Here is a 9,934-nt window from a genome sequence, read left to right as displayed (position 1 = left end):
CACGTCAGCGCCAGTTGCTGACGTGGCAGCAAATCGCGTCCTAGAGGGCGTGATTTGTTGCCATGTCATCAACTCGCGCTGACGTGGACGCGATTTCCTGGCGCGTCCCCTGACATCGCACTGACGTGGACGCGATTTACCGAAAAATGGACCATTCCTGTAAATAATTAAATAATGGGCCCATTTCGGTAATTTTTAAAAAGGGAGGACTTTTTTTGGTAAAATGCCCAAATATTACAATGTGGACAGGATATTTTCGGCCTTTCTAATTTCTATTTCCACAAAAGCAAGTTGGAGTGGATAGACCACGAGTTCGGCACACGCCAGCGTACGTGTTTTCATCTACCATCATCTACCCATTTCCTATCAGACGCTCCAAAACCATCCTCATCCACTCTGGAATTCCAGGAATATTCCCCCAACCTATGCCATATTTCTATGTATGATGTATCCCCCTTCAATCTCATCTTCCATCAACTACCTTTCTTCTGTAAAAGACCCAGTTCTTAGAATCCAATCTCCTCATAGTCACAGCTATGTTTTTGAGCTCGGTCTCATGTTCTCGTCCCCTTTGGATGTTCCTCGCATTATCATCTGCTCCGAGTTTCTTCCCGCCGAGGAAACATCATGGAAGGGCTTCTGGGATTTCTGCTTCCTTGGAAACTGAAAACCTTGCACTTACAGGGGTAGTGTTTCAGCCATTTGAAGAGTTCAAGAAGGAGGATTTTGATATTCCAGTGACTCCTCAGGTTTCACTTGCTCGCCAAAAATATACAGATGACTGTAAGGCCGCAATCAACGAGCAAATTAAGTCAGTGCCCTACTTCACTGTTGCTGTAATCTTTTAAGGAGGGATTTAAATTGCGGTAGCGGCCGCGTTTTCGGTCGAATTACGTTTATCGCGGTTGCGGACATAACGGATGCTATTGCGGTCATTGCGGGTATCGCGATCGTAAATTTTAAAAAAAATTCACACAACTTATTGTAAAATATAATAGTGGTTTCTGCAGTAATGGTTTCGGACGGTGCCGCTATCGCTATATAACGGCCGCTATTTCGGTAACAGACCGCTATTTAAATCGCTGCTTTTAAGTGCATGCTAAGATTTTCAGATTTATTTGAGGTTATTTTTGTGTGTTACAGTGTGGAATACAGCGTGTCCTATGTGTACCACTCTTTGTATGCTTACTTCGATAGAGACAATATTGCTCTCAAAGGCTTAACCAAGTAAGAAAACACACACACACACGCACAAGAAAAACTCCCCAAATGTCTTCATTTTTGTAACTAATGAATAATAGTTGATGTTGTTGCAATCAGGTTGTCAAGGAATCTAATGAAGGAGAGAGAATTGTTTATTAGCCTGCCTGGTTTATTTATTATACTTGTGTTGAACTGATATATATGTATAAATAGAACATACGTGGAGGAAGAGTAAAACTGCACCCCATACTGATGCCCCTTTCAGAGTTTGAACATGCAGAGAAAGGAGATGCATTATATGGTAAACCACTGTGCTTATTCTCACTAATTTAGTGGCTTCATGCTTGAAAATATTTTCTCATAATTTTGCACCTCTTCATATTAGTGTTAGATAAGGTTATTATTTATTTATTTATTCATTTATTTGCCACTGAAATTTGCAATTTGGACTTTTTCTTTTTTACTTAATTAGCCCTTAAAATTCGAAACCGTTAACTAACTTGTACTTTTTTCTAATAATATCACGTTTCTCAAAAAAGTACTATATATTTTTAAAAAGTTAATTGTTTTAAAAAAATATTTTTTTTAACTATTTTATTTCACTTGCATAATAAACCTAGATAAATTAATGTTAACATGAACATCTATTTGTTTAGGTTAATGCATTTTCTTGAGTAATTTTATTTTATTTATAATTTTAAAAAATTAATATAAAAACACTGATTTTTCGGTTTTTATTATTTTTATGATATGTATAGAATTTATTTCTTGAATTTTTATAGTTTTTTTAATATTTTTATTTTTTATAAATTTATAATGTTTTAAATATTTTATAATTTTTCATTTTAAATAATACTTGTCAGATGTCTATGTTGCCATATGGTGTTGTAGTATTAGTTGTGAATGTTAAATCATTAAGAAGTTGATGGAATTAACCGGTTATCTAAAGAAAAAGTATCACTTTGGTTAAGGATTTTGAAATTATTGGAGATCCAAACCCAAAAAAAACACACTTTCAAGAGCTAAAATATTTTGCTGTATATACCTCTGATTCAGCTGTGGAATTAGCATTGTCGTTGGAGAAGTTGATTAACGAGAAGCTTCCGAGCCTGCACAATGTAATACTTCTTAACCTGAAAACAGAGTACTATTAACAGCTCTAACCTGTTTTGGAACTCTGAGCCATAGATGTAGATCAAGGTGTTTAACTAATAAGCCTGTAACTTAGTTCTCATTGGTTGTACTCTTTATTCTTGATGAGTAACAGGTAGCAGAGCAAAACAATGACCCTCAGGTGGCAGATTTCATCGAAAGTGAGTTCTTGTCTGAGCAGGTGAGCACAAGTCTCTCAACTCTTCTCTTAGTATCAAAAAGGGTTCTTTCAAATAACCAAAAACAATACTTTTGGAGGACTCTTGAAGGTCTTATACTCGTATTCATGTGTAACACAAGTCTAAACACGATATTTTAATAAAAATAAAGACTCTAAGCAACATAGATTCTAATAAAGTTGTGCTTTGACTATCTAAAATTTTTATAGGTAGAAGCCATTAAGAAGATATCAGAATATGTTGCTCAATTAAGGCTTGTTGGGAAAGGCCACGGTAAGCATTCTCTTTGGATCAATTTTGCATTCACTACATAAAAAGTCCTCTCCATTTCTCACTAATCACCGAGGGCAATTGCTTGGTCTGACTTGCAGGAGTGTGGCACTTTGATCAAATGCTTCTCCATGAGGGTGGCGCTGCATAGGAGATGTTCTAAGACATATATGTGGACAACAATAAACTGTTGTTGCAGTAACCCCTTTAGTAGCTTTACCATCTTAACATTTTAGGGGAGAGGAACGACATGCATAAAAGGCCTCTCTGAACTTTGTGTGTGCTTTGTAATATTTCCTAGTAAGATTGTATAAACAAATAACAAAAGCTTCTTCTAAAATGACTTACCCTCTTGAAAAGGGTAAGTAATAGGTATTTTTATTTTCATATAAAAATTAACTTAAATTAAGCTTAATATTATTATATGAATAGTAAAATTTTATTTTTAATTTTAAAAATATTGAAAACTATTAAACTATTAATATAAAATATTATAATTTTCAATATTATTAAACATACATATTTAATTATTTATATTTAATAATCATAAAATAAATTTTCAATATAATTTATTTTTTTAATAAATTATTTAATATTTTAATTTTATTTTAATAATAAATTTTAAAAATGATAATTTTAAATAATATTTCTTCATATATTATTGAAAAATATTTAATATTATTTTAATAATAAATATTTATTACAATTATAAATATTTTAATAATAAAGGTTTTATAGATAAAGGCTAAAATATGCAATAAGTCAATGTACTCTTCACAAATTTGGAATTTAATCCTTGTACTTTTATTTTCAAGTATTTAGTCCCTCTACTTTTCAGATTTGAAAATCAAGTCCAATTGTTAATATTGTTAATTTTTTTTGTCAATTTTGTTGATGTCACATTTTTCAATAAAAAATACTCACTTAATAGTCATGTAATTAACAAATGACGTTATAATGAACCTAAATTTAATAAAAATATTTTTAATAGTGCTAACAGCTGAACTTGAATTTTAATATCTAAAAAGTAGGACTAAATTCTCAAAAATAAAAGTATATGGACAAAATTTTAAATTTACGAAAAATACAAGGACTTATGACTTGTTTTAAACTAGTACAAAATATGAATATTTTAATTATATAAATATAAGTAATTGTTTAAATAATGTTTAGCTTCATTTATTCTTTACAACTCTAATGTGTCAATATGTACACTCATAGCTGACATTGATTATCGCAAACTATTATCTTATTATAAAATAAACTTCATAGTCAAAAGGAAATTGTATTATAATATTTTGTAACAAACATATTTATGTTTAGAAAATAAAAAACAACCTTTAATTTAGAAAATAATTTCAAGAAATTTATCGAATAATAGAAAATATTTTACAGATAATCTAAGCACTCGAAAATATTTTTATTTTTAAAAAATCAATCTATTTTCCGAAAAATATTTTCAAGGAAAGAAACGGAGTTGTCTTCGTAGCATAACGGTTGTATAATATATTTTTTTCCCGACGAGTTCCGGTTCAGATTTCTAAACATTTCATAAAAGTGGGTTTTAACCAAAGAAAAGATGGAAGCAAACAAAATCTGTTCTTGGCTGCTATTATTTACATCTCAATCAAAAACCTTGATGGGGTTAGCTTGGCCTAAAACAGAAGTTGATCCTCCAAGAATAAGGCCTTTTGGTTCTTCTGGTTTTGTGGGCAGTTGATGGGCAAGAAGAATGAACCATCTTCCACATAACTTGTATATCTTCATATTCGCCACAACCCTCCAAGTCCTTGTAAAGTCCTAGCAGCCCCTGCCTTTTCCCTGTCATTATTGCCTTCAACTTTGGTTACATACAACACCACACATATATATTAGCATAGAAATAGAATCTAATAGGGTTTTTTTTTTTTTTAATTTACCTTCAGCCTTCGGCCTGAGATGCTTTGTGACCTTTAAAAGTATACATTTAGTTGGAAAAGCAAGTGAGCGTTCAAAGCGAAGCCACCCTCTCCACTTCTCCATCTTTGGGTTGTTCAAGTAGCTCCTCCTCAGCTTCTTTTATTTCCTACATATTTATATATAAATATCAATGATTTGTGGGTTTCAATTCCTAAACTTCCCGTTGCCCATTAAACTAATGGTGGTCAGAAAAACAAATTATATGCATACGACACGGCAGATAACAACAATTATCAAGACAGTATACAAAAGCAAGTAAAAATTATTATTAACATTGTAGTTAGGATTCAGGAAGTAGGGTATTGCTTAGATTTTGCTCCAGTATTACTCAAAACATGTCTTTAACACTGCAAAGTAACAATTACTATATAATTGAGAGAGAATTTTATCATGCTAGAATTCCCTATATGAACACAATTTTCAATTGAGGGTGAAATTGCATAGAAAGTTTTAGTACTACGCATTTTTGTCATGAATTTAGTTCCTCTACTATAATTTCATCATTTCTTATTCTTTGCCTTTTGAAATGTGTATTTCAGTCTTAATGCCAACTTCCTTTTCACTAATTTAGTTAAATAATTTGATTTTATTTTTAAACATGTGATGAGTGATGACGTAACATATACATGTTGACTGTTCTTGTATGATTTGAAAAATATTATACATAGAATAAACTAAGATTGTTGAAGTTGGATCGATCTGCTCAGGAATCAATTGATAAAATGATCTCAAAAATAGATTGAATCGGCTTTTGAGTGAACTTCTGTGAACCGATAATTGAACTAGTTTTCTCTTTTTCTAAAAACCCCACAGAGAACGCATAGTAGACTTGTATGCAATTTCCTCAAGACCAAAAACGACGCTTAATTCCAAATAATTGGGATAAGAAACAACTAGAACCATAAAATTTCGATTAATCAATGGAAGAGGGGGGGAAATGTGTGTGTTATTGAGAAGAAACCGACAGTGAGTAGGCAAGATGTTTTGGACATTGCATTTCTCATGTATGCTTACCACCAAAGATTCTCAATTAAAAAATTATGGAAGGGAAAAAAGGGGGTGTTGGGGGCCATAGTCAGACGGTTGGTTGGATTTTCTTTCAATGCTTTTGCGTTTGTGTGGACACTCCTCACATTTTGGCATTTACAAATGAATGGGGGTGATGAGATGGTGTATTAAAATTAAACTAAACTAAAAACCAAGTGAAGACTTTGAATTTAAGGTTTAGTTTAAGCTAAAGAGAAGATGATTAGTTAGTAAAAGCATGGTGTGTCATTGGATACTCTGGGCAATTGGCATCACCTTTTTTTGCTTAATCTGCTTGGCATTATCCACTGAAAGGAGGCTGAAGCATGTGCTTTGCAAGCATTTCTGGTTGAGCAGTCTCTTAACTGCTGTACATTACAACCTATCAACCCTATTTCTTCCGCTATAACTCTACTAAAACTTGCAAATTCGAATTTAGTCCCTATACTATGCGTAAATTGAGAAAAGAATGAATACATGTTTAATTGGTCAAAATTTGCCCTTAGTCTTTGTATTAACTATAAGTTGTGTATTCAGTTTCTATATTGTAATTTGATCAATTTTAGCTCATATATTTTTCGTTTTTTGAAATTTCAATTATGACCACTATTAATTCAAATTTTACTATTAATCTCATGCTATGCATAAATTGTAGTAATGAAAGTAATAACATAATTTAATTTAGGTGGCTTAATGAAATTCAATAATTTTAAAATTCCATCTTAATAAATCCAAAGGATGTCAATTTAGCATCAACGATGCAGCTTTTCCATAAAGATACTCAAGGACGAATAGGGTAAAGCTTGATCTAAATCAGGTCAAGTCTGATTTTTTCTTTCAATGTAGGTACTTGATCTGCCTCTTTTTATTTTTATTTATTTTAAAATTAATTAAAAATATAAGTATAGCTATAGAAATATATATATTGTTGTAAAATAAGAACAAATGAAGTAAAAGGAACAAGAGATAGTAAAATAAAGAGAGAAGTATGTAGGTGAAATTATCATGGAGGTTCTTGCATTATGAGTCGGGTTGCATTCTGTCTCGTCTACTAAAAATAAGTAAATTAGTACATGTACGTTAGATCAAAGAGAAAATCGATTTTTCTGTTAAAAATTACATCAGTTTCTACAATTAAAAATTGGTCCATCTGGCATGTCACATGTAATTGTCTGGTTATTTCTATCATCTAGGCCAATTTTTAATAGTAGAAATAGATGAACTTTTTAATAGAAATTACCAGCTTACTCTTTGATCTAACATGTAGGGATTAATTTGTCCATTTTTAGAGTAAAATGGGCAAAATGCAATTTAACTCCTACTAAAAAGGCCTCCATAATACTTTTACCAAGTATGTGTTTCATTTATTCATCAATGGATTCTTTACCATGCTTCTCAAAAAAACTATATTTATAAACATGAAAATTATAAATGATGTAAAATTGCACCTCTACTAGACATTATATTGTGGTCCTAAAGTATATCAAACTTCTTATCCTAAGAACATCCACTTTATAATAGAAATATTTCGAACTCTTCCCTTTAAATATCTATTGATAGATAATATGCTTCGTTAAAACTTCAGTAAGATAAAAAAATAATACCTTACGGGAAAATTTTCTTAGAAAAGGAAAAAGAACATACATATTTTTAATGCGCCTAATATGCTACCTCATCAAAAAACTTATCAAAAAAACTCAGTAGGACAAAACCTCGATCAAAGGGAAAAAAAGACCAGCGCATACTTATTTCCCCTTATAATAATATCACATAATATCTCAGATTCTAATTATTTCAATTTTAAATACTAGCTTTTCAAATGACCACTTAAATAGATTTACTAAACATTTATATTATCATTCTTCTAAGGTCATAAGTGAAAAAGAATTTTGGAGAAATATATTTTGACGAATCTTCTTTAATATATATCATCCTTGCAACTAACATATAACATTATCTTCGTACACTTTCACTTAAAGACACATCATACATTTAATAGAATGTGTTATTACCAAGATACATCAATAATTTCATAGCACTACAATATGGTATTGCTAAACCAATTATTTCTTTATCATTCCCTTAATGATGATAAATTGTCTTTATTCACATCTAGTGATTTTATAACTATTGGGGTATTCAATGGATATACTTTTTTTCATATTTGATCCCTTTAGGATCTTTTTCAGTATGTGTCCATTTGTATACAAAAATGTTAAATGTTAAGTGTTCGATCTGCATGTCGAAACAAAATTTTATTTTTCTAAAATTGTGTTATCGCAAATGATTTCTTTAAGTAAATTACTATTTTTGTAATCTCTTTAGGAGTTTTAACAATAGTCATAATACTCTGATTATGGTCCTACAAAAATACGTCTGGGTATCTTGGATCATTTTATAATTTTTTTTCAATTATTAATCACCAAGTTGAATTTATATCTCGCATGTGTAAATCATTTCAATTCATATAAATATTTATGCAAATGTATTAAACAATTTCTCGTGAATTTCTTTATGGCTTTAGCATTCTAAATCCTTCAAGGACTTTAGCAGAAATTACACTATTGATGATCTATATAAAGGTGGTAACAACCGTAAGACATATGTCAAAATTTTCATGAAAGTCGATTAATAAATATTTAAAGATTATTGCATCAACCACAAAAGAACGTTTTATCCTTTCATAATCAACGCCAAGTGTTAGTAGTTTATAATGTTGGTACGTAATAGTGTTTTACTATCTAGAAAAGTAAAACAACACAACCCTATAAAAAGTATCTTATTAAAAGATATATTCTTATGAAAGGGTATCTCATGAAAAGATACACGTATTGGATGTTTATATAAAGGAGTTTTGAAACCTTTGTTTTATATTGGAGGCATTTTAAAGTTTTATTCAAAATTCTTATTTTCTTGTATCATTTTAACAATAATATTACATGCTGTTGTCGACAACTTTACATTTTATTTTCATATTTTAATATAATGACATAATTTATTAAGATGTATTCATTTATCCATTTAATATAATGGATAGCTATCAGTAAACTAAACCGTTCAAAAAAATTAACCGAGCTTGCATGGAATGATTTTGAATGGGTAGATGTCGCTCATGATCCCGTATCGCTAGTTATTCATCAAACACAATCCCAATCAAGGTGAAGCTATCTCCAGAGATATATGATGATTCTGCCGACCTAGCGGACCACTTGAACCATTTCTGTGCCTTCCATAATCTGAGGACTGTGTCAGATTCTATCTAGTGTTGAATTTTCCCTACAACATTGAAGGGGCCTGTCAGGCGATGGTGGTACTAATTGGCACTAGGTTCCATTATCAACTTTGACCAGTTGAGTAGGAACTTTATGACTCATTCTGATTGTAATTATATAGCCTCTCGCACATCAGCAAGTTTGAGGTATGTCAAACAAAATCAGGAGGAAACGTTGAAGGTGTTGTTCCAATAGGGTCGGAAGCGTGTAAATTATTGTACTAAAAAATCACACAAAGTTCAATTCCCAGGGAAGAGAGGTGGATCACATGGATCTCTTAAATACCAAGTCTTTCCTTAGACAGAATATCCCTTCTATAGTAATTTAATAGCACAATTAAATACTACTATTATACCCTCAAATATTGAAAGAAAAATAGGACAAGAAAGAACACAAGAGATTTAATGAGGTTCGGTAAATTATACCTACGTCCTCGGGCACTAACACCAAATGATAACTTTACTATCTCCAAAATATTACAAACAAATAGAATTCCTTAAGAATTCTCAAATGGGAGAAGAGAGAAAACTAAGAGAGAAAGATTGGTTGGGATGATTGAAATGAGAAATGGTTAGGCCTATTTATAGTTGAAGTTCAGGGACTAACTTGCAAATGGCCTAAAAAATTAGGGACCAAAATTGCAATTATCCCTTTCAACTTTAAACAACTTGCCAATTATTTTTTTTTCTTTCGGTGCCAATTGCACCTCCCACCATTTTTGACTTTTCAACCCCTTTTTAACTTATCAACAGAAGGAATACATCAAAAGGTTCTATGCAACTACATTAGAGGTAAAGGAGCTAAAAGATGAGTGGGTTATTCAAGCATTCATATTACGAGTGCAACACAAACTCATGCATTATGCTTTTGCAG

At 31.2% G+C, this 9,934-nt stretch overlaps 1 pseudogene; it reads left to right on the top strand.

Annotated features, from left to right (window-relative positions):
• The first annotated feature begins 242 nt into the window (after positions 1-242).
• LOC107898265 (ferritin-3, chloroplastic-like) lies at positions 243-2,955 on the top strand (annotated as a pseudogene).
• Positions 2,956-9,934: the final 6,979 nt, after the last annotated feature.

The sequence above is a fragment of the Gossypium hirsutum genome, chromosome D04, assembly GCF_007990345.1.
Source record: "Gossypium hirsutum isolate 1008001.06 chromosome D04, Gossypium_hirsutum_v2.1, whole genome shotgun sequence".
Lineage (NCBI taxonomy): Eukaryota > Viridiplantae > Streptophyta > Magnoliopsida > Malvales > Malvaceae > Gossypium > Gossypium hirsutum.
The sequence above is the reverse complement of the archived record's forward strand: the minus strand, read 5'-3'. Positions and strand labels throughout refer to the sequence as shown.